Genomic DNA, 25,212 nt, shown 5'->3' with positions numbered 1-25,212 from the left:
TCCTCCTGTTTGTTTTTTTTAAATTTTATTTTATTTATTCATGAGAGACACAGAGAGAGAGAGGCAGAGACATAGGCAGAGGGAGAAGCAGGCTCCATGAAGGGAGCCTGATGTGGGACTCGATCCCAGGACTCCAGGATCACGACCTGAGCCAAAGCTGGATGCTTAACTACTGAGCCACCCAGGCGTCCCTCTCCTCCTGTTTATGACTAATAGTGGATATCCTGATTCCTGGGCTACCACAGTCCCTAATTCTGCAGAAGGTAGGGCACCACACATCAATTCTATTCCCTTTGGAGCCTGAGAAAGATGATTGATAGGTGGGCTGGCCGCTCTCTGGGTTCTCATTCCCAAAGCCTAATCTCTCCATATGGATGCTGAACAGCCCTCGTGCAATCTGAGTGAGGCTCCCAATGAACGTTTTCTTACTCAGAATAATCAAATTTTGAGAACGTGCTTCAGGAAAGAGCTGTCACACTACATTATGTTAGCCCCGTGACTTGCATGGAAATTGTCAGATAACTCAATTGCAGTAGTCCAATCATTCACAGGCATAATTTAGTTCACTTCGAGTTAATGATTAATAAAATGTCCTATTTGGGACCATGGAAGGCAAGCAAGGAACCATGCAGTACCCCATGGTTCATAGGAGCTGCAGAAGCAGAGTGCTCGGAGTAGAATAGGCATCCAGACTGTAATACTTATGCTTAAATTATATACAGAAATCTCACAGAGGAAGACATAGAAATGGCAAACAAGCACATGAGAAAATGCTCCGCATCACTTGCCATCAGGGAAATACAAATCAAAACCACAATGAGATACCACCTCATACCAGTGAGAATGGGGAAAATTAACAAGGCAGGAAACAACAAATGTTGGAGAGGATGTGGAGAAAAGGGAACCCTCATACACTGTTGGTGGGAATGTGAACTGGTGCAGCCACTCTGGAAAACTGTTTGGAGGCTCCTCAAAGATCTGCCCTACGACCCAGCAATTGCACTGCTGGGGATTTACCCCAAAGATACAGATGCAGTGAAATGCTGGGACACCTGCACCCCAATGTTTATAGCAGCAATGTCCACAATAGCCAAACTGTGGAAGGAGCCTTGGTGTCCATTGAAAGATGAATGGATAAAGAAGCTGTGATCTATGTATAAAATGGAATATTCCTCAGCCATTAGAAACGACAAATACCCACCATTTGCTTCGACGTGGTTGGAACTGGAGGGTATTATGCTAAGTGAAGTAAGTCAATCGGAGAAGGACAAACATTATATGGTCTCATTCATTTGGGGAATACAAAAAATAGTGAAAGGGAATAAAGGGGAAAGGAGAAGAAATGAGTGGGAAATATCAGAAAGCGAGACACAACATGAGAGACTCCTAACTCTGGGAAACGAACTAGGGGTGGTAGAAAGGGAGGTGGGCGGGGGGTGGGGGTGACTGGGTGACGGGCACTGAGGTGGGCACTTGGCGGGATGAGCACTGGGTGTTATTCTGTATGTTGGCAAACTGAACACCAATAAAAAATAAATTTATAAAAAAATTATATAATGCTCCATAGTTCCCAGAGCCATCTCACTTATAGTCTGTCTTAATTCTCAGGGCAATTTATAAGGTCGATATTATTATTATCATCTTTATTTATACATGAAGATACTAAGGATCAGAGGCGGTGCCTCATTCAGTGTCACTTGGCTGCTCTGTGATAAAGTAGGATGGGAAGCTGAATTCAACCCCCCACCCCCCAAAAAAAAGTTACGTTCAACTGCTAATTCCCAGCATCTCACAATATGACCTTATTTGGAAATAGGTTTGTTTGTTGCAGGTTTAATTAGTTAAGATGAGACCATAGATGGGCCCTTAATGCAATATGAATGGTGTTCTTATAGGAAGAGAAGAGAGACACAGAGGGCACATGACCATGTAGAGACACAGAGACACAGGTAGAAGTCCAGGTGAAGATGGAGGCAGAGACCAGAGTGATGCCTATACAAGCCAAGGAATGCCAAGGATTGCTGGATATCACCAGAAGCTAGGACCAGTACGCAACAGATTCTCCATCATAGCCCTTAGAAGGAATCTGCTTGGACTCACGAACCTCCAGAATGGTAAAAAAATTACTGTTGTTTTAAGCTACCCGACTTTTAGTACTTGGTAATGTCAGCCCTAGGAAACTAATATAGATCATAAGAATAATAAAAATTTCCATTTGTAGTGCCCTGAATATGGTCCAGATATCTTACGCATACTATCTTGGAGTCTTTTAGGAACTCTTCAAGGTATACTGTTACCAGTACCAGTGAGCTTTTTGTGACTCAAGGGAGTCAAATAACTAGAGACGGTGGAGTTGGGATTTAGTGCCAGGCCTGAATTTAAAACTGTGCTATGTCCAAGATGCTCCCGAGCCATGAGAGTATCCAAAATGTTTGCAGTAGTGTTGGGGGAGCATCCCTCAACCCTTTGGGATTGCTCCTTTATTATGGGTCTCCCAGCGGACTACTAACTCAGTTTGAACTCCACCGTGCTCATTTGCATCCTTTTGTTATACATAATCACGAAACAGTGCCTGACCTGAAGAAAAAACTCAGTATTTGTTCTTTGATGAACCTGTTACAGTGCATCAAACTTACAAAGGATTTTCACATTGACTCTTACTAGACTGTTTAAAAAAATAACTTGAAGGTTGCTTAAAATGTATACCTGTATTTTTCCTTTCTAATTTTTAAAAAAAGACTTTATTTATTTGAGAGAAGGAGACAGAATGAGAGAGAGAGAGAGAGCATGAGCAGGGGAAAGGGGCAGAGGGAAAGGGAGCAGGGAGCCCGATGTGGGACTGGATCCCATGACCCTGGGGATCATGACCAGAGCCAAAGGCAGATGCTTAACTGACTGAGCCACCCAGGTGTCCTGCTTTTTAATTTTTTTAAAAAAGATTTTGTTATGTTATACCTAACCAGCTAGTAAGCTTCCAGAAGGTAATGAATGGTTTCTTGTCTTTCTCCTTGGAGGATACTGGTTCTTGCATGGTTTCACTGGATGTTGACTTATGATCTTGAAAAGATGGCCCAGACCATTCTGAAAATGGTTGTAAAGAATGAATTGGATAATCTCTACATAAGAATCAAGGATAGAATTCCCAATTTTTATCTCCTAAATTGTAGAAACCATTGCCAATGCTTCCTGAGTATTGCCGTGAACCATTTAATATTCTTTCTTTCCTTTACTAGACTGTGCGTTGAGCATGGTCATTACCATTCCCTTTGTTCTCTTGTAGTTCCTGAGGTCCAGAGTATTCTCATAGGCCAGGACTGCCTTTCCAGGACTCATGTTCTCATCAAATGATGGTGTTTGGTGTTCACGGGTGATCACTAATTTCCAACCAGTTTTAGTTTTCATGATCTTTTTGTCTGATATAGATCTCTCAGGCAGCTTATGCAGAGTTGAGATAGGGAAATTTAAATGGACCAGTTCAGATTTTCAGTGATACAGGAGATGTTCAGCATAATACCACTGAGTAAAAAAATAAATGGGTAAAAATATGTGCAATGTGACTCCAGTTCTCTATATTTCTTTCTGCTACTTATAGATGTATGACTTTGGACAAGTTACTTTTCCTCCATGAGCCTCAGTTTTATTAAGTGTGCACAATAGTATGTACCTCACAAGGTTAATGTGAGAGTTAAGGGCGATGCATTTGATGATCTTTTACAAACTTTGATGAGTTACACCTTGTATTAGTTTACTAGGGCTACCATAACAAGAATCACAGACTGAGTGGCTTAAACAACAGAAATTTGGTTTCACTCACAGTCCTGGATGCTGAAAGTCCAAGATCAAGGTGTCACAGTCACAGGATTGTTTCTTTTGAGAACTCTCTCCTTGGCTTGCAAGTGGCCACCTTTTCCCAGTGTCCTCTCGTGATTTCTCTCTGTGTGTCTGTGTCATAATCTCTCTCTCTCTCTTTTTCTCTCTCTCTCTCTCTCTTTTTTTGAGAGAGAATGTGCATGCACAAGCCAGGGGTGGGAGTAGTGGGGAGGGGCAGGGAGAGAGAGAGAGAGAGAGAGAGAGAGAATCTTAAGCAGGCTCCATGTTCAGCTTGAACTCACCACCCTGAGATTACAACCTGAGTTGAAACCAAGAGTTGGACACTCAACTGACTGAGCCACCCAGGTACCCCTAACCTCCTCTTTTTATAAGAAAACCAGTTGTGTAGGATTGGGGCCCACCCTAATGACCTCATTTGACTTAGTTACTTTTATAAAGGCCCTATCTTCTGATACTGTCACATCCTGAGGTATTGGGGGTTAGGACTTCAACATATGAATGTTGGGAGGACACATCAGACCATAAACGTATCTCCAGCCCACTTCCATGGGGCTCTTGCATTCTTCTTCCAACACCTGCAGAAACTGGTTCCTTCTGCCTGGAACATCAGATCTACCTCTTTGGTAGGTCCAGTGTCCAGCCCTTCCTTTTTTCTACAGGCCAAATGTAGAAATCTTTAGGAAGTATTTTTGGATCCCAACCTTAAGGAATTCATCTCTTTCTTAGGTCCCCTGAGCTCTCTGCTTGACTCTGTATCAGAGTACTGCTGTACCTTATTTATGTCTGCATCCCCGTAGGCCTAAGATCTTGCACATAGTAAGTGTTCAGGAAATAACCTGGTGAACCACACCAAATACAAGTTAGTTAAACTGATGCTTTCCCTTTGACTAAGCTGAGAAACCCCTTCATTTAACTGGTAACGGAGCACTCTGAGGGGGACAGATCAGAGGAATGAGCATGATTCCAATGAGCCATTAAGACATATGGAATTAATAAGTTTATTGATCTTCCTTCCTGTATATTTCATGCTTAAGAAATCTTTTTTTAGGGCATGTTTGAGGCAGCCTAACACTTATGGATGTTAACATGAATGTTAAGTGGCTTTCCTGATTTATAGATAGACTTTGAATTTTTAATCAATATAAGAAAAGCTATTCTACCCAGGAAGTCTGGAATATCATGTGGAGTGATTATTTAAACTGCTTGTGTAGGAGGATAAATAGTGCAAAAAAAGAAAGTATGCTGTGAGAATTTGCAGAGATTAAACAGGGCTTTGTTTTTAAATGTATGGAATGTGCACACACACACACACACACACACATATATTTTTTTGTCCTAACAATTTAAATCAGGATCCTGATGATTATGGCACAACCAAATGAGGGTCTGTGTGGAATTATTCTCACTTCAGGGACATTCTCTTACTCACACCACCTCAGTTGCAAACACGTGAGCTTTTATGAAATCTTAAGCATAAAGTGTGCCTCACACACTTTGCTTTTCCAGGCAACTATCGGTACAAACCTGAAACAACACCAAGCCAGGTAATAGATAATCTTTTTAAAATAATATTTATTTATTTGAGAGAGAGAGAGAGAGAGGGAGAGAGAGGAGAGAGAGCGCAAGCGAGCAGGGGGAGGGGCAAAGGGAGAAGGAGAGAGAAACTTAAGCAGACTCTGCACTGAGCAAGGAGCTGGACACAGGCTCATTCTCACAACCCTTAAAATCGTGACCTGAGCCAAAACCAAAGGTGGGATGCTTAACCAACTGAGTCACCCAGATGCTCCAATAGATAATCTGTCAATAGCTCAAGCAATGAAAGGTCTACCACTCTTGTGCATAGTCTGGAGAATTCTGTGTTTTACAGCAATTGCATGTGCAAAGGCCCTAAAGCATGAAACATGAAGCACCATGTTATTGGAAAAAATAACAGTGTTCAGAGTTGTTAGAGAATAAGTGTCAAGATGAAAAGAATAGAAGATAAGGTGGCCAGGAACCAGCACATGCAGACTGTTCAGTCCATGTTGGGAGCTAAGAGTTTGTCTACAGACAGTAAGGAGCTTGTTGAATATTTTTGAAGAGAGAAAGGTATGGCCAGACTGCCTTTGGTTTAAGTAGAGGAAAAGAGGCAAGCTGGTGAGGGAGGAAGCAGGGAAGCCAGATAGGAGATGAGGTCAATACTACAAGGTGTCCACCCATATCCATTTTCCTTTCTTGTAGGAAGATTGAAATTTTTACCTGAACATAAGGCTGCCCAGAATGAACTTTACATTTCCCAGCCATCTCCTTACAGTGAGGGGAGGCCAGGTGGCTAATCTTGCCCAATAGGATGTGAGTGTAACTTACATGTGAAAACTCTGGGTCCTGCCTCAAAGGAAAGAGATCTACCCTCGCATTTCCCATTTCACCCTACTTTCTTCCTGAATTCAGGCTTGATGATGAGCTATCTTGAGCTGTGCAGATGACAATTGCATTTAAAGACGGTAGTGCAACAAAATGGAAGATATCAGAGCCCCTGCAGAGGAAAAGGCCCCATCCCAGCCCAGGTCATTATATGGCAGAGAAAAACAGTTCTATCTTGTTTGAAGCCATTGTGACTTTCTGCCTAGATGAAAGATGACCCGAGGCAGGGGCAGAAGGAATGGAATAGAGACAACAGATTTGAGAAGAGGTGTTGGACTCATTCACAGGAAGTAGGAGATAAGAGAAAGGTGTCAACTGTGCCCCCCACGTACCTTTGCTTGAAAGCTAGGTGAATGGTGAAGTCATCAAACAAAGAGAACAGAGGAGAAATTATATTACTTCTAAAGATGTAGAAGTGTGCTGGAAAAGATCCTAATTTTCTGTTCACGTGTGCATCCATTCTAATTCATTTTACTAAATTTGCATAAGGAATTTGTGTAAGGAACAAAGGATTTTTTTAAAGTTGTCCATTACCAGTAAAGTTGTTTTTTTTTTAAACAGTGGATATCTTATCAATAGATGAATGGATAAAGAAGATGTGTGTGTGTGTGTGTGTGTGTGTGTGAGAGAGAGAGAGAGAGAGAGAGAGAGAGAGAAAGATTGGAATATTATTCAGCCTTATAAAAAGAGAAGTCTTGCCATTTGCAACAACATGGATAGATCTAAAGAGTATAGGGCTAAGCAAGATAAGCCAGTCAGAGAAAGACAAATACCATATGTTTTCACTCATATATGGAATTTAAGAAACAAAACAAAAGAACAAAGGAAAAAAGAGAGAAGAGAGAGAAACTAAAAAAAAACCTCTTAACTCTGGAGAACAAACAGATGGTCACCAGGGGGAAGGTGGGTGGGGCATGAGTGAAATAGGTTATGGGGATGAATAGTACACTTATCACAATAAGTGCTGGGTAATGTTTCGAAGTGTTGGGTCACCACGTTGTACACGTGAAACTAATGTAGAACTGCATATCAACTGCACTGAAATTAAAATTTTTTAAAATTTAAAAATGGTAGACATCTCAGCTGTAGAAAGGGTAGATCCCTTTCCTTTGAGGTAGGACCCAGAGTTTTCACATGTAAGTTACACTCACATCCCATTAGGCAAGATTAGCCACCTGGCCTCCCCTCACTGTAAGGAGATGGCTGGGAAATGTAAAGTTCATTCTGGGCAGCCTTATGTCCAGGTAAAAATTTCAATCTTTATATAAGAAGGGAAAATGGACATGGGTGGACACCTTGTAGTATTGACCTCATCTCCTATCTGGCTTCCCTGCTTCCTCCCTCACTTAAACCAAAGGCAGTCTGGCCATACCTTTCTCTCTTCAAAAATATTCAAAAAGCTCCTTACTGTCTGTAGACAAACTCTTAGCTCCCAACATGGACTGAATAGTTTTCATGTGCTGGTTCCTGGCCACCTTATCTTCTATTCCTTTTATCTTGGCACTTATTCTCTAACAACTCTGAACACTGTTATTTTTTCCATGAATAACATGGTGTTCCATGCTTTAGGGCCTTTGCACATGCGATTTCTTCTTTTAGGGATTTCTTCTTCTACCTGACAAATTTCTAGTTGACTTTGGAAACCATTCTCAGAGGGTCACTTCAATGAGGGAGTCTTTATTAACCTCCCATTTCACACCCTTAAACCAAGAAAATTAATTGGTACCGCCTTACACCTCAAATTGTACTGTTCAATTGTTGCCCTTAATATAGTATGTAGTCACCTATCACCTCTTTTATCCTTTGAATATTATCAGATTCACCTTATATCCTCAGAGCCCAGCACAATGCTCACTACAAAGCAGTTCAATAACTGCTTGTTTACTCTTGATTGAATGATAACCTCAGTCCTTGCTTAGCACTTTTAACCTTCTATATGAAGTCTTCTTTTAATAAAAGCTACTATCAAGTTCTTACTCTGTTTGAGGTATACTTACCTTCATGTTAGAATATCAGCATACTTATCTAATCTTTATAAATAGTCTTGTGAGGTTGACATTATTATGTTCATTTTATAGATGGAAAAGTGAAGCACAGAGAATTTGAGCAACCCACTTCATTTCTTTCTTAATTTTATTGACTGTAGGGAAAGTGGAGGGTGGAAGAAAATAGAGTAGGATTTTGTGTGGTATGATATGCTGGAAAGTATGTTGGACTGGCAGCTACTGGACTCCTGTGTAATTCCGTAATTGATTAGTGTGAGTGACCAGGGATATGCTACTTCCCCTCTCTGGGCTTTGGTTTTCTCATCCATAATAAGAGGGGTTGGCTCAATGATCTCTAAATTTCTTTCCAGATCTAAAAGTCAGTGATTTTCTTACTTTTCTAGTATAACAAGTTGAAATTTAACCCTCCTCCACACCAATATGCTACATTCACACTGCTGTGATTTTGCTAAAAATGGACATTTTCTAAATGTTAAAACAGTCCATGGTAGAGAATAGTTCAGATCCAAAAAAGCCAGCTCTGCCAAAGGATTAACATCAAAGTAAAGTCCTCGATCCCACTCAGTTATCAAATCTTCCCAGAATGGAGGATGTGACTTGGCATTGCTTTCACTGGAGCTTCTTAAAAGAGTACATCCAGATATATTTAACCACCAAATAAATTTGGATCCGGGAGTATTGCAATTGAAATGTAGCTACAAATATACCCCGGATTCTCTCTGTGACATGAGTCCACAGTGTAGGGAATTCTATACAACTCCTCTGTGTGTTGACAGTTTTTCTGTGTGTCTCTTCTTGCCTTATATCAGGAATTTTGAAAAGGTCTGTAATACAATCTCCCCAGTTCCCCACCTGGGTTCTGAAACAATGAAAACAAGATGAACTCGTTTACCAGGTGGAGATAAGTACGTCACCTTTGTGGCATCCAAGATGATATTGGAGAAAACGGGTTCTACTGGTGGCCAAGGCAATCATCTAATACTAATCCCCAGAATCAGGCAGATACAGACTCAGCCCTACTAGATTAGGATGGCCTTTTCCTGGCAAGTGTGTAAATTAAGCATCCTCAGTTGTTCCTTACAATCTCACTATGGCAGAGACTGCCATAATTATCAGCTGAATCTCTTCTTCCCTTCCTCTATAGTGATACAACCCCCACTTTTCAGGGGGGCAGAGTGGCTCCTCAGAATAAAGACTACATTCCCCAATATCCCTTGCAGCTGGGTGTGACCTGTCACCTGGTTCAAGGGGGTGAGAAATGGGGTAAGAGGAAGTGTGCTAATTTCTAGGAATAGTGATTATCTGAGCTTCTCTCTCCCAGTTTTCCTCATCCCTTCTGCCAAGATTATGTAATGGGAGTGTCCATTTGGACCAGGAAATGGAAACTGAATTTGAAGGAAAGCATGCAAACTAGAAGGAGCTTGGTGGGGAGTGCCCTGGAGACATAATAGGAGCTCTGGACTACTATTTATCTCATACTTTATGTATGGGAGAGAGATGACCTTTATCTTGTTTAAGCCATTATTTTGAATTTCCTGTCACTTAAGGCTGAGCCCAATTCTTACTGATATACTCTCCAATTGGATAAGTCATTCCATCTCCTTGGGCGCTAAGCCAGGAAAATGGGTGATTAAGGGGTAGGGAACAGCCCAGAGTGTTACACCAATTGATGTCCCTCCACATGGGAGGGCATGTTAGGGAGTAGGGAAGGAGAGATCTCCCCTCTCCTTGACAAGTTTATTCATTCAACAAACAAACACTGCTTGCCAGGTGTCAAGTACTCTAAGCACTTTCAACCATTAATTTATTTAATCCTCATAGCAATCCTATGAGGTACCTATTAATAATATCCCTACTTTACAGATATAGAAACAGAGGCACAGAGAGGTTAGCTAACTTGCTTCAGGTCACATTGTTTGGAAGCCATGGAGCTTGGAAGCCGACCCAGCTCTAGAGCAGTCTAGCTCTAGAGCTCATGCCCCTCACCACTACACTAGGAGCTTTCTTTTGAGAGACAGGAACAAAGACACTCTTATGTTATCTCAAGTTTAAGTGATGTTTGTTTTTAGGATAAGTGGGGAGGTCTGGAAAATAAAGAATATCCCTGGGGTCACCTGAGATGCCTTGTCTGGTTATCCCTTTGGCAGGACAGGTCCATGACTCAGTTGCTCTCCATCACTACTTCTCATTCTTCAGCCCTACTCCTGCACTCAGCTACTAGCTGTTCTGACTCAATTTCTTTCTGCCACATGATAGCTTCTTATACAAGCCCTCTACTGCCTGTGACTTCCGCCTTTTGCCTTCTTTCTCTGCACACATGTCTACCTACTCTATCATCCAGGAGCAGTATGGTCTCCATTAAAAGGGTTGATGGGATCAGCCAGTTACCCTCCATCACTGAATGTCCAGGTAGGTAAGGTGTTCACATCAGTGACTGTCTTTGGATGGTCTGTCCGGTGCCCCCCTTTCCAGGTCACCAAGAGTGCTGCAGGCTATGCCACCGCCTTCAAGGACTCTCTGCCACACAGTTCTGCATTCAGTTTCTTAGAGCTGGAGATATGCCCAGCAGGGAATTTGGACATGCTGTCCTCATTAGCTTTGTTAGTCTTGTGCTTTATATCCTACAAATGAAGCCAATGACATAAATGGAATATTTAACTTTTGCTTTTTTCCCCTACATCTTATCAAAAGAAGACAGAATGAATTTTAATTACTTACTAGTAATTTAGTCACTACTGGTGGACTACTTTTTAAAACAAAAGCTAAGATTTTTGACAATAATCTTTATATCTACCTTAGTTTTCTACTGCTGCATTAATAATTACCACAAACTTAGCAGTTTAAAACAACATCTATATTTTATGTCACGATTGTGTGGGGCAGGAATATGGGTATAACTTAGCTGATTCTTCTGCTCTAGGTCTTATAAGTCTTAGATCATGGACAAGCTGGGATCTCACCTGGAAGCTTGACAAGGGAAAAAATCAATTTCCTCGAGGCTATGAAATTCATGGAAGCTTGTTTCTCCAAACCTAGCAAAGGAGAGAAAGATTGTCTGCTGCTTTGAGCCTCTGACCCTAAATCCTCTTAAAGGACTCACTTGATTAGGTCAGGCCCACCAGGGTAATATCCCTTTTGATTACTTAAAGTCAACTGTTAGGGATTTTAATTATATCTTCAAAACCCCTTCATCTTTGCCATGTAACATAACCTGATCACAGTTGTGACAGCCTGTCACCTTTTGCCGTGTTGTGTTGGTTAGAAGCAAGTTGTAGGTCCCACTCACACTTAAGGGGAGGGGATTATGTAATGCTGGGGATCACTGGGAGTCATTTTAGAATTCTGCCTACCACACTGCCTAGATGGAATCCTTCCAATATCCCATGCACCTGGCTCTCTCCCTCCAAAATCTGTCATTCTGTTGCTTCCCTTTTTCTGTAGATTTATTTACTTTCCGAGACTTGCTTTATTTGTTGCTTACTATTATGTTACTAAGATTCATTCATGTTGGTATGTGTTTTTATAATCCCTTCACTTTTAACTGCTACATAATATTCCATGAAATGAATTTTTTTTTTCATAATATACTCATTTGCTCTCACATTAACAGGCATTTGGCTTAATTTTAGATTCTTTGCTACTGCAAACAAGGCTGGTGTGAACATTTTTTATGGAGGCTGAGAAAATTAAGGCCATTCCACCTCAAGTTTAGTGTTAGCACAAGTATAGCCATCTCAGGCCCCTGTGAATAAGAGCTGAACTTTATAGGAAAAACCACAGAACACCCTTGACAGAGAGTCCCATATTAGAATAAAAGCAGAGCTCAAAACGTCCTTGACAGAGACAGAAAGTCCTGTATTGGAATGAACACAGAGCTTAAGAAATTCCTCCATGCCTTCTGAAAACCCCCTAGACCAGCCCATAAAAACCCAGCTGTAACCCCCCTCGGGGTCCAAGTCCCTGCTCCGCTGTGTTGGGTATACTTGGACCCAAACTCGAGCTTATTAATAAACCCTCATGTACTTGCATTGGTGTTGGCTCCTTGGTGGTTTTCTCGGATTCGCAATCTTGGGCACAACATTTTTATAGATATGTAAGACTATATTTTGAGAATATATGTAGCAGTAGAATTTCTGGGTCATGAGACATGACTGTTCAACTTTAGTAGCTAATGTCAGCTTTTCCAAACTCATATTTCCATCAGCAGTGTTTGATAGATCTCATGGCTCTATTCAACCCCAATACTTGTCATAGATGGATTTTTTACATTTTTGTCCACGAAAGGCATGGAAATGGGTGCCTCATTCTGTCCTTGATTTGCATTTCTCTCCATGCTAATAAAGTTTAATGTCATTTATATGGTCACTAGTCATGTGTTTACTCTTCTTTTTTTTATGTGTTTACTCTTCTATGAAATACTCCACACGTCTTTATTCGTTTTTCTGTCAAGTTATTTGCATTACTTCAATTTTATTTATAAACATTCTTTGTACATATTCAGCTTACTTTTCTTATCAGAAACATGAAGGAGTTAGAATGGCTTCTGAGTTCCTTCATCTGTAAGTTAATAGTTGGTGCCATGCTTACTTCTCAAATCTGATGCAAAGATCACATGGAAGAATGCATGTGAAAGTACTCTGCACACTAAAAATGAGGTAATTACTTGTCTTAGGGTGATATAGACCTGATAACTGGTAAATACAGAAACATTCAAATTTGAACTGAGACGCAGTGTAGTGCACTGATGAAGCACACAGACTTGTGCCCCAGATTGTCTGGGTCCAAACCTTGACTCTGGTTGCTAACAGTGTGATCATATGTGACTTCTGTGCCTTATTATTATTATTTTTTTTTGAGAGAGAGAGAGAGAGAGAGAGAGAAGAGGAGCAGAGGGAGAGGGAGAGAGAGAATCTTAAGCAGGCTCCACACTCAGTACAGAGCCTGGTGCAGGGCTTGATCTCATGACCCTGGGATTGTGACCTGAGCCGAAATCAAGAGTTGGACACTTGACCAACTGAGCCACTCAGGTGCCCCAACTTCTGTAACTTCTGTCTCAGTTTCCTTAGGTATCAAATGGAAATGATCATAATGACCTGACAGGGATTTTGAAGGATTACATAAATATAGCTAACATTGAGAACAGTGTCCAGCGTATCATAAGCACTATGTTAATATTTGCTGAGAGCATTATTTGACCTGGATTTTTAGGTCCTGCTGGATGCTAGGGCAGTGCTCTGCTTAGCAAATTGGGGAGAATCACTTTCATACATCCCCATATGTATATACTATTTCAATCTTGACTCATTTCTAGTAAGTCAAAGTGAACGATTTTTTTTCTTTCATGGATAACTCTTTGAGCAGTGAGTTAGCAGCTGATGGAAAAATATTAAGTTGGGCCACTGAAATACACGTGTAACAACATAATACAAATGATGTATATGTCATATATATCACTTAATTCTGTCTCTGAGCTCTTCTCCAGCTAACAGCCCATGATTCCATAAAGAATGTTGGATTATTTTTTCCTCAGGCTGCCCAAAGTTGGACAGCAAGGCATGATGGAACTTAAATATCACTGCCTTGTTAAGTCTGAAATCATATTCTGAAGCAATAGTCATTGTGTAAGTAAAATAGACTGCCAATTATTTGAATAAAGAGAAGTAATATTGTCCCATATTAGCTATCTTTCTTTCCCTGTTAATAAAATTCCTTTGTTCCCATTTGTTCACCTCTCCTTTGTTCTGCTGGGCCTTTCTTAAGACTGCTGAATCCATAGATGCTTTTATCCAAAGCAGACAGACAGAACGAGTCTGATTCTTCTAGCGAATATATTTTTAGCATCAATTAAAGCTCATGTCGCCTGCTTTTCTGAGCAACTGGCATCCTGCATCGTTCAGAACCACCTGCACTCAGCCTTCAGGGAACTGGACTGCTTTGCTAATGGGTGAGCTATCAAAAAGAAGCATAAACACTGCAGGTTGTAAGCTGGAGAAGGTAGCTAATTATGCTAAACAGGAATATTAATAATGCAAGATGTGCAAACAAAAACACTCTTACCAATTTCAAGGCATGATTCCTCTTCTCCTTTTCCTCACTCCCCACCCTCCAATCATCTGAAGGACGTGATAACAACAGAAAGTGGGTCTTCTCCAGCAGACACTGATCCTGAAAAGCAAGAGATGACATCGACAAGGAAATCACCCATCGTGAAAAGAGAAACACCATGTTTGCTTCCCTCAGAGCTAGACTTTTATGAAGGATTTGGAAACAATGGGAGTGTGCTAACTGGGAGCAACTGGGAGACTTTCTCATAGAGACTGAGGACAAAGGTCAGGGATATTGTCAGGTCTTGTCACAGATATTCTGGGCCACTCCTCTCCAGCCAGAGCAGAGGAAAGCTTGGCATGTGGGCAGGTAAGAGTTGGATCCAGTGGGAGGAACAACTCTTCTCTCCTGCTCTCCCAAGTAAAGATATTTGAATAGGTATTCTCAGGAGGCACTGTCAGCTGATACAAACGGGGTCTCCTCGACCAAGCCCCCAGATGAGTCTTAATATGTCATTGGAAGGCATTGTCATTATCCACCACTGTGTCATCAACCACTCTGAAACTTACTGGCTCTAAGTAATTTATTATTATCTGCCATGGTTCTGTTCATTGACAAGGCTCAGCTTGGCAGTTCTTGCTTGGCATCTCTCATGCAGCTGCCATTAAATTGTTGCTAGGGCTGGAGTCATCAGAAGGCTCAAATGGGCTGTGTTTCCAGAATATCTTCCTCACTTGCAGGTCTGATACCTCCCTCCCCGGCTGAGCAATCTGGATTTCCTACATGGCCGCTCAGGACTTCAAGAAAAAGGAGGCAGCCCCAGCATAGCATCACTCTGCCATATTCTATTAGTTAAAGCAGTTAAAGACCAACTCAGATTCAGTAGAATGGAGTGGCATGTGGCTCCAAAGAAGGAAGGAATTAATGGTGCCATCTTTGGAGACAAGGTACCACAGCAGGTACATATACCCTGGGAAGTCTCCCAGGAAGCCTACGATTTGGGAAGCACAGAAACCTTAGGTGCTGAACCTGGCAGTGTCCTTCCTGTTTAACTACTATCTATCCCTCTCCCCAAGATACCATTCTAAGGCCTTGTTATTAAATTAGGTCTCTCGTATGCATTTCATTTATCACAGTTTGTAATAGCTGTGATATTGATTATCGATTTAATGTATGTCTCTGACACTGAGCTGAAGACCCCATGAAGGCAGGCAGTCCTGCTTGTGCTGACTCCCTGCGCTAAGCACATTATAAGCTCTCAGTAAAAGCTTAGGAAATAATTGCAGTGGGAGAATGAATGGATGTGCGGTGAACATATCTGGTCTTCCCGTTTGGCTCCAGGGATTCATGCAGAGTTTCCCTAAAAAGGAATTAATGCCCTTGCATTAATGTGTGATGTTTTAAAACCAATATTTACTGAATACCACGTGGGTTCTAGACACCATCCTGGACTGGGGGTAGAACCCAGGGCAATAAGGTAGAAGTGAATTCTGCCCTCAGAGAATCCACGGTCTAGTAGGAGGACAAACACACTACTACAATCCAAGAGTGAAGTGCTAGGATGGCGGAGGGCAGTGTTCATTATGTGTGTTGTGTTCTCTCTCTCTCTCCCCCTCACACACACGCACACATATACGTGGAATCCTATATGTTATTTCAGGGCCAATTGGTTACTCCTCGTTTAGATGCTGTAGAATAAAACACTGCATTTATTTGTTTATTTACTTATAAAATTTATTTGAGAGCAGGAGAGTGAGCGCGAGTGAGGGAGGGGCAGAAGGAGAGGGAGAAAAGAATCTCAAGCAGATCCCCTAGTGATCATGGAGCCTGATGGCAGAGCTCTGTCTCCCAGCCCTGAGACTGTGATCTGGGCTGAAATCAGGAGTTGGATGTTCAACAGACTGAGCCACCTAGGTGCTCCAAAACATACTGCATTTATATTTGCAGTGATATTATTTTGGGTTTATTTAGAATGACTAGGGAATGCCCTTCTTTGATGAGAAAATTAAAAATAAACTTGCTACATTTTAGATGTTCATAATAATGGAAAGCTAGAGTTCATGTTAGAAAAGCTGAGCTCTACATGGGGCTGAAAAGTTCCTAACACGTTCCTAACATCAAAGCTTGAGTTTAAGGTTTTTCACTTTTGAACCTGTTTGCATTTTGGATCATGCAAGCTAAATTTACCTTTGAATCTTCTCTGTTCGTAGTCCACAAGTATTTATCTAAATGTGAATAAAATACAGAGCAGTTGCAAAATTGCCAGAAATGCTGAAGTTTTATCGTGTTAGGTCAGCTGCCCAGCACACTTTCAGAACAATAGTGAACTTCTAACTTGGTAGCATGGGGAACATGGATTTTGTTCTCAATATTAAAAGATTAGAGGGTTTTGAGTGGAAGAGAGACATGGTCATTTTTACGTTTTAAAGAGATACTCTGGTTTCTGAGTGGAGTTATTCAGTGATAGCAGTTTAAGAATAAAGCAAGAAGACCAGTCAAGAAGCTTCTGCAATCAGCCAGATTCAGAGCAAGATTCTGGTAACAGTGGAGACCAGAAGTGAGTCTATAATAAGAAGGGACTTAAAATCCTGTCCTATTTGCATTTCTAAAAGCTAAAGGGGGCTTAGATGTTTGGGAATATGAGAGGTGCCTTCAAATATGAGATGGGCTGTCATGTCAAAGATGGATTACAACTATTCTGAGTCCCCAGAAGGCAGGGCCATGATGGAAGCCACAAGGAATGAAATTCATGCCCAGAATAAGCAAGTGTTTTCTCTTAGAGCTGTGCAAAAATGGAAGTGTCTCTTGGGAAGTCTGGGAGTTCTCATCCCGGCCCTGGAAGAGCAGGAGCTGGAGGACCTGAGGGAGAAGATGAGGAGTGTCTAGGAAGGAATTGTTGGACCAGATGATGCACAGGCTCACTCTGAGATTCACTAGTTTTGGAAACTCATAAATGTAGCAGAATTGAATTGAGAGCTGTGGATATTCTCATTTTGGCATAACACCACTAAGATAGAGAAAATTCATAATTATGTTCTCCATCTTGAGGCTTTTTAGAGAACTTCCGATGTTTTCTTTAATCTTTTAAGGAGACGGTATTAGGGAAGAGTCTAGACTCTGGTTTTGTGAAACCTAGCTCAAAATTCTCTGCCTGAATTACCTTGCTAATTGTATGCATGTAGGCAAATAATTTAATGTTCCTGAGCCTCATTTATTCACCTATTAAATGGAGATATTACCTGTTTTTTTTACAGTTGTTATAAGACATCATCTGTACAAAGTTTTCAGTACCTAGTAGGATTTTAATACATGGGAACCATACCCAGCAAAACAAAACAAAAACAAAATATTTTCAACCTCTTGAGGAACTTCCATAGTGAAGGGGCACTTGTACTCCAATATTTAGAGCAGCAATATCCACAATAGGCAAACAATGGAAAGAGCGGAGAAGTCCATCAACAGATAAGTGGATAAAGAAGACGTGGTCTATATATACAAGGGAATATTACTCAGACATCAGAAAGGATGAATACTTACCATTTACATTGACATGGATGGAACTAGAGGGAATTATGCTGAGTGAAATAATTCAATCAGAGAAAGACAATTATATGGTTTCACTCATATGTGGCACATAAGAAACAGTGCGGGGGATCACAGGGCAAAGGAGGGAAAACTGAATAGGAAGGAATCACAGAGGGAGATAAATCATGAGAGACTCTTAACTCTAGGAAACAAACTGAAGGTTGCTGGAGGAATGGTGGGTGGGGGGATGGGGTAACTGGGTGACGGGCATTGAGGGCACGGGACATGATGAGCACTGGGTGTTATATACAACTGATGAACTACTGAACTCTACATCTGAAACTAATGATGTGCTACTATATGTTGGCTAATTGAATTTAAATAAGAAAAACAAAATATTTTCTTGTGGAAACAAATGGAAAGTAGTCATTGTGTGTTGGAAATGGGTAGTATGAGTCATAATGATTGAAGATGGGCAAAAGGAAATGCTCTCTGATTGAATCAATGGGATCCTAATTCCAGGATATTATTCATCATTCCCCTTCAATTTGATGCATTTTCAGAGATAACCATTTACATGAGTTCTTAAAACACTCTGAGAAATTAGCCACCGTGCAGAAGCACTGATGTATGATGCTCAGAGCTTGCTCCTGACTGGTGCTGGGAAGCCAGAAGGAGTAATGGAGCCTCTTCCCTGTCTGTGCTTCTTCCTGTGAATACTGGGGGGTGGGGAGGGGGGGAGGGGTGGAGATTGGCCTTCCAACAGGTATTATTCATAGTTTAGTGGAAAAACTGCAGTTGCCCATGAAAATTGAATAGCAAGTCAGTTCATCATGTACAGTAGTTTATTGGTATCATAATCTGCTCCCAATGGATGCAATTACAAATCCATTTAGGAAGGAGTGCAATAGGGATTTTGTTCACACTTTAGGTGCCTGAATGACGTTTTGCCAATGAAACCTGCCTTCCTTCCACTACTCTTGGGTTCTGTTCACTTCCATACCACCAGAACTTTTTTTTTTTAAGATCTTATTTATTTATTCATGAGAGATGCAGAGAGAGGCAGAGACACAGGCAGAGGGAGAAACAGGCTTCATGGAGGGAGCCCGACGTGGGACTCGATCCTGGGTCTCCAGGATCACGCCCTGGGCCGAAGGCGGTGCTAAACCACTGAGCCATCCAGGCTGCCCAGTACTTGTTACCATACCCAGCACACTGATGGTTCTTGCTAATATTTGCTGACTGATTGGAACTGCCCTCATTATGTGTCTTTGAGGCACTTTTGCCCACTCAACACAGGGATGCTTAGAAATGGATTATAAAGTTACTTCTATGTGTGCATCTACTATATTTACTCTGCATGCCCCTTGACCCCAGCAGCTCTGGTTTTCAACTACTGCCCACCTTGATGTATAGCCTTCATATCTCTTTATATTGACAATGAGTGACTCATTCATACCAATGCAATAGTGTGAATAATCTGCTGTGCGTGTGACTTTTTGTTTTCTCAGGGTTTCCTGTAAGGCCCCAAACTTAAGGAGAGCAGAAAACTTCCCCCATGCTTTTAAAAGAGTGACAGGGGTCTGGCAGACATGCTATTAATGGCTATCTAAGGTAATCTATTAATCCTGTTACTATCACCATACATCCCTACCCCCTCCAACCATCCTATATAAAGTGAAGATACACTTTTGAAGGGGCCTCACCCAATAGTATATTAACATGGGGAATTTGGGCCTCATGCAAAATTATGTGGCATTCTCATCTCCAGATCCAATGAATAAAGTTCCAAGAAAACTGTCATAGAGTTTTTTTTTGTTTTTTGTTTTGTTTTGTTTTGTTTTGTTTTTTGGTGTGTATGTGTGGGATGCTTCAAGAAAGGGAGGCTGACAGCTCTTTGGCTGGATGCTGGTTGAGCTCTGAAGCATGGCATTCCAGTTTTGCCCCCAGAACTTTACACTTTGAGGCTGGAGTTTAGGGACATTCTGAATATACAGAGTAAGGCGTAATTACATCCTGGAGAATTCTGGAGGTGGGAGGTGAATGGTACAGCCTGCACTGGCTGCAAGAAGAAAAAGGAGGAAAGAGCGTTTGACCTACAATTCCTTTGCTGCGGAAGGCGGTCGAGCTTGAGCCGTTATTTTAGTCAGTTTGGGCTACTATAACAGAATAGCATAGACTAGGAGGCTTAAAAGAAATTTATTTCTCACAGTTCTAGAGACTGGGAAGTCTGGGATCAGGGAGCCATGCCATGCTAGGGTCCTGGTAAGATAAATCTCTCTGCCTTACAAATGGCCATCTTCTTGTTATGTTTTCACATGGCTGAGACCAAAGACAGGAAGCAAGCTCTCTCTTGTCTCTTCTTATAAGGGTAATAATTCCATGGGAGGGTTAGGGTTTCAACATATGTATTTTGGTAGAATACAAACATGTAGTCGGTGACAATCATCTAAAAGGAATCTTCTCAAGAAGTCAGGGCATGGCAAGGGGACTCAACTGTGGGAGGTACCATGGGGGGCAGGAATTAAGGATGGGCTAAAGAGAACCAAAAAGCCCATTATCCTCTCCAGGAACTTAGCAGTACAGTGTTTCGTCTAGTAATTCTGAAGAATCCACACATGTGTCCCACAAAAAAATAACATGTGAATGGGAGCAATGCGGAAGTGGCCACCTGGTGTCAGGCAAGGGGGAAACAAACTGGTGATCATCTAAGAAAAAAAAAAAAACAAATTTGCTCCTTTCTTTAATTAATTTTTTCCGTGCACTGACCCTGAAGGAGCGAGAAGAGATGGAAGAAGTAGAGGAAAATGTCATGTTCAATTTCTACTGTAACTCCCCTAGCCAAGGTCAGGCCTGATTAGAGAAGAGAGAGTAGTTGAGGGAGGAAAAAGCAGAGGGACAGAGCTTGGAATTAGATATGAGGTTCAAGTTTTGTTTTGCAGGACAGGACTTTATAGTATCTGAAAATGAGGCATTAAAACTGGAAGGAGATTATTCATTGAAACCAAAGAGATTGGAAGGTCACAGTTTCTACCTGGGATATCACCGAAGGTGGAGAAAGGTGACCCATCAGAACATGCTGGAAGCAGTGCAATGAAGAAAATAAAACTGTTCCTGTTTGTATCCTATCTGAGCTCATTCGTTAAATTGCATCCATGTGTAGTGTAGACATTACTGAAGAATTGATGGCAAGTTGGAAGATGGGACAACACTGCATACAGCAGATTGCCCCAAGCATTAGCATGCTTTTCCTTTCTGTAAAGCAGGTGGTCCGGTTCTCCCTCATGGTTCTCACTCTCTTTTCTCTAGCACAAACTTGCATACCCCTCCAAGAAAGCCCCCTAGTGATCCCTGATGTTGTGAAGGGTGTGACATCAAGGTTGGTATTCATGGGAAGGCAGTGGACATTCTTGCACACTTACCCTAGGTTTTCTTTTGCCAAGAATAAACCTGTAGTTAGATTTGCAGGTTGATCTCTGCCTAATAGAATACACTTTCATGTAGATTAAATTAAGCAAATGCTGTGTCGAGAAAGGAAGCCAAAGACAATTTCTTAAGGTTATTCTGGATTCTCAGTGAAACATTCAGTGGGGTATCTTGGTTGTTAGATTTGAAAGGTTCACAGTGATATTTGGTATGTGCTTTTTATACCCTCTTTCCAACCTTCAGGTGAATTTCCTATTTTGGGACATAGTCCCCACTTAATTGAAAATTGCTGAGCTCTAATATTATTATCCAGATGGTTTTATAAGATGATTTTGAATTCTCATTTGCTTTTTTTAGATGAGTTCATTTGGATAAGAAAATTTTTAAAAAATCACAGTATTAATTGATACAAGAGACAGGAACGGGCCTTTGTATGGAAATCACAATGGGATGATACATGATTGGGTGGGGTTAAATGCATCCTTCAATATAGTCTCTTCATGGCAGGGTTGTGGTAGAAGCTAAAGAGTGATAGCATTTAATATTTCTAAATTGTGGTGGCTTTCTGGCATCTGCAGACTGCAGTCTGCTCAAATATGCAATCTTTGAAGTCAGGGCCATGTAATCCACCAGTAATCCTATGGGTTATATCTCCAAAATATATATATATATATTTTTCCAAAATATATTTTCAATCAATTACCTTCTCTTTACCTCCATTGCTTATACTTCAGTTTGGGCATCTAAGTGATCTCTTTGCTTCTAATTTGCCTTTCTTTGATCCATTCCCACACTGGAGCAGATGTGATAAAAACAAAACAAAAACAAAAAACAAGTGGATTAAGACAGTGAATATCTCTTCTTCAATACTTAGTAAATGAAAGTGGGGGAGCACAGACCATCCAGGAATATATCTACAACCTGGTTGACTAAATTTTTAAAATTCTCTCCAGATATAGGATTATGAGTGAGAATGCCCAGGCTTTTATTGGCTCATCAGAACGCCCCCTGGGGGATGCTTAATAAGTTAGGAACAGGCTAGGCTGAAGTTCTTCCCTCTTTTTCACATTAGCACTCTTCTTCCCTTTTTTGGTGGTTAAAAAAAAGTCCTCCTTGGCTTTGAAATCAATTGTTGAGTTTGTACCAAAGCTATGTTTCCCATGGGCTACTCCCAGACATTGACAGGCTGTGCATGGCAGAGATTAAATACACCCATTTCCAAGAGTTGTAGGACTCTCTTGATGAGCCTCCTTGGCATGGAGTCACCGGTGGCCTTACCCCACTTTTCTTAAACTGGTTGGCAATCTAGGAGGCATCCACCCAAGCTTACTTCTTTCCTTCGTGCAGAATGAGACCTGCATCACGATCTGATGGCTCGCTCAACCTTTCCTGGAACCCTGGCAATTATTTCTCACAGATGTTCCCTCTAATAAATTTCTTGCACATTTAATCCTGCTTCTCAGAGGACACAGAATAATGAGCTGGTGCATAGGATATGCTTGATAAATTTACTCAGAAAGTGAATGAAAAAATGAATTAAAATATCTCTTTCTCACTTTTCTCTTTCTGGGCCTTTGGTTGTGTCTGATTCTTTGTTATAAAATCATTGCATCCAAGGAGAAGCTTTGAGTCATCTTCTCATGTCAGATGACTTTGGTACCTAGAACAGTTTCTAAGATGATGGAATCATAAAACTACATGTAAATTCATTAAAAATACATTTCATGGTGTTCTAGTAAAGATTAGATAAGATCAGTATAAAGAGCTTAGCACAGATCCTGACGCATAGTAGCTTCATTATATATAGATAAAATGTGATGGAAACACACCACAGGGCCCCATGAGTCCATCTGAAGCAACACAGTAAATGTACATACATCAGCAAAGATGAATCATAAATTATGTATGTTGAATAACAAAAGGGCTATTGGTTGGATCTAATGTTTATATTTATTTGGAGAGTTCTTTTTTAAAAATATTTTATTTATTTATTCATGAAAGACACAGAGAGAGAGAGAGAGAGGCAGAGACACAAGCAGAGAAAGAAGCAGGCTCCATGCAGGGAGCCTGACGTGGGACTTGATCCCAGGTCTCCAGGATCACACCCTGGGCTGAAGGCAGATGCTCAACCATTGAGCCACCCAAGTGTCCCTATTTGGAGAATTCTGAGTGCTTATGGTAGGCCCAGAGGCTTCGTGGTCTAAGGGTACTTATTCCTCATGATATTTGACTATGAAAAGGATTTTTGGTTGCAGTTAGAATCATACTAGCAGCTGATACTTTATATATTCAGCTTATATTCAGTAACTTGCTGAAGATTGCAGAAACAGTGTAGGAGAAGATGGACTTGTCTAGGGTGGTATGTTGGCATTGATAAGAAGACGGGAAATGAAGCAGAGAAGGAGCCAGAGTTACCTGGTGCCCTTGCAATACCATGTTGCCCTGGACAATCAACAAAACTCTAAGGAAACCTACAGAATGGGAGAAGATATTTGCAAATGACATGTCAGATAAAGGGTTAGTATCCAAAATCTATAAAGAAGTTATCAAATTCAACAGCCCCAAAACAAAAAAAAATCCAGTCAAGAAATGGACAGAATACATGAACAGACATACAAATAGCTAACAGACACGTGAAAAAAATGTTCAACATCACTTGGCATCAAGGAAATACAAATCAAAACTATAATGAATACCTTCTCATACTGGTCAGAATGGCTAAAATTAACAACTCAGGAAAAACAGATGTTGGCAAGGATACAGAGAAAGGGGTATTGCAATAAAATAAAAGCACTTTTCTCTAATAATCCAAATTATTTAACTTTTTAAGAGGCTGCATGTTTAGCTTGATGATTACTTACCTTAGGCCAATGATTCCTGATCTTTTAAGAACTTTGACAGCCTATTATTTCATAAGCAAGGCAGTATGAGAGAGTTCCACAATGTTTGGAAGGTATAAAACTTTTGAAAGTACACTTCTATGGGCACTTGGACACAAAATGATCATTTTTGCCACCCTTTTATGGCAAGTAATACTGATTTTCTATTTATATTAGTGATATAAATGTTGCTTTTAATTAAATTTAAATAAAAATATAGGTTAGTTTAAAGAAAACAATTCATAGTAAGACGGAGGGTAGATATGGCACAAATTGGGAATTTTGAATTACTGAAATTTGGGAAATACTGGTACAGTAGATAAAGATATCCACTAGATACTTGGGGTTGGGGTAGATATTATGGTCTAGATCTAGAGAGGGATAAATACAGAAACATTGTAATAAGAGTCATATTCAGTCCTGAAGCTATTAATTAGTTGTTGGACTTTGAGCAACTTACATAACATCCATTACTGACATTGGTCTTATTTTCAAAATTAAAGGAATGATTTAATTTATCCTGAGACTTCTTTTTTTGCTCTAAGATTTTGTAACATTGCATCTGTTTTTCCAACAAACCACTCATTTATTCAGGAATGAAAGAAAAACCAAATTTAGATTGTATTTTTTTAATGTGTCTGAAAAAGTAAAGATGACAAAACTTGTAATTCAGTGCCTTTTCCTTAGAAAAACTTTCAAAATAGTATCTAGAGTGGGGCTGACCTTTGTGAACTTCGTTTCTCTTCACTGACTTTAAAATATATATCTGTGTGCATCACTAATTTTCCATCATAATTATATCTTCAGCCAGCATCATAAAATGTGACCGTTATTATCTATCATCATTATTCATTGAAATATGTAATCAAAGACTGTCTCCGTCCTCTAAAATTATACCGCTAGTAATATTATTGTGTATGTCACATTCAGAAAAATCCATGAAAATTCAAAAAAGATATATATTCTGTGTACCAAATTCGGGGAAGTTCATGTAGAAAACCCAGAAATAGACCCACAACTATATGGTAAACTAATTTTTGATAACACAGGAAAGATTATCCAATAGAAAAAAGACAGTGTCTTCAACAAATGGTGTT

General features: G+C 40.5%; 1 long non-coding RNA gene across 2 annotated transcripts; it reads left to right on the top strand.

Moving 5' to 3' along the window:
* Positions 1-1,531: 1,531 nt before the first annotated feature.
* LOC111097133 lies at positions 1,532-21,198 on the top strand. 2 transcript variants are annotated; one of them, XR_005363656.1, is made up of 3 exons: positions 1,532-2,114; positions 19,322-19,424; positions 20,753-21,198. It is a non-coding gene; the product is annotated as an uncharacterized LOC111097133 (long non-coding RNA). The 2 variants fall into 2 exon arrangements; XR_005363655.1 differs by lacking the exon at positions 20,753-21,198 and having other exon boundaries at positions 19,322-20,566.
* The last annotated feature ends 4,014 nt before the right edge of the window (positions 21,199-25,212 follow it).

Source organism: Canis lupus, chromosome 8, assembly GCF_011100685.1.
Source record: "Canis lupus familiaris isolate Mischka breed German Shepherd chromosome 8, alternate assembly UU_Cfam_GSD_1.0, whole genome shotgun sequence".
Classification (NCBI taxonomy): Eukaryota; Metazoa; Chordata; class Mammalia; order Carnivora; family Canidae; genus Canis; species Canis lupus.
The sequence above is the reverse complement of the archived record's forward strand: the minus strand, read 5'-3'. Positions and strand labels throughout refer to the sequence as shown.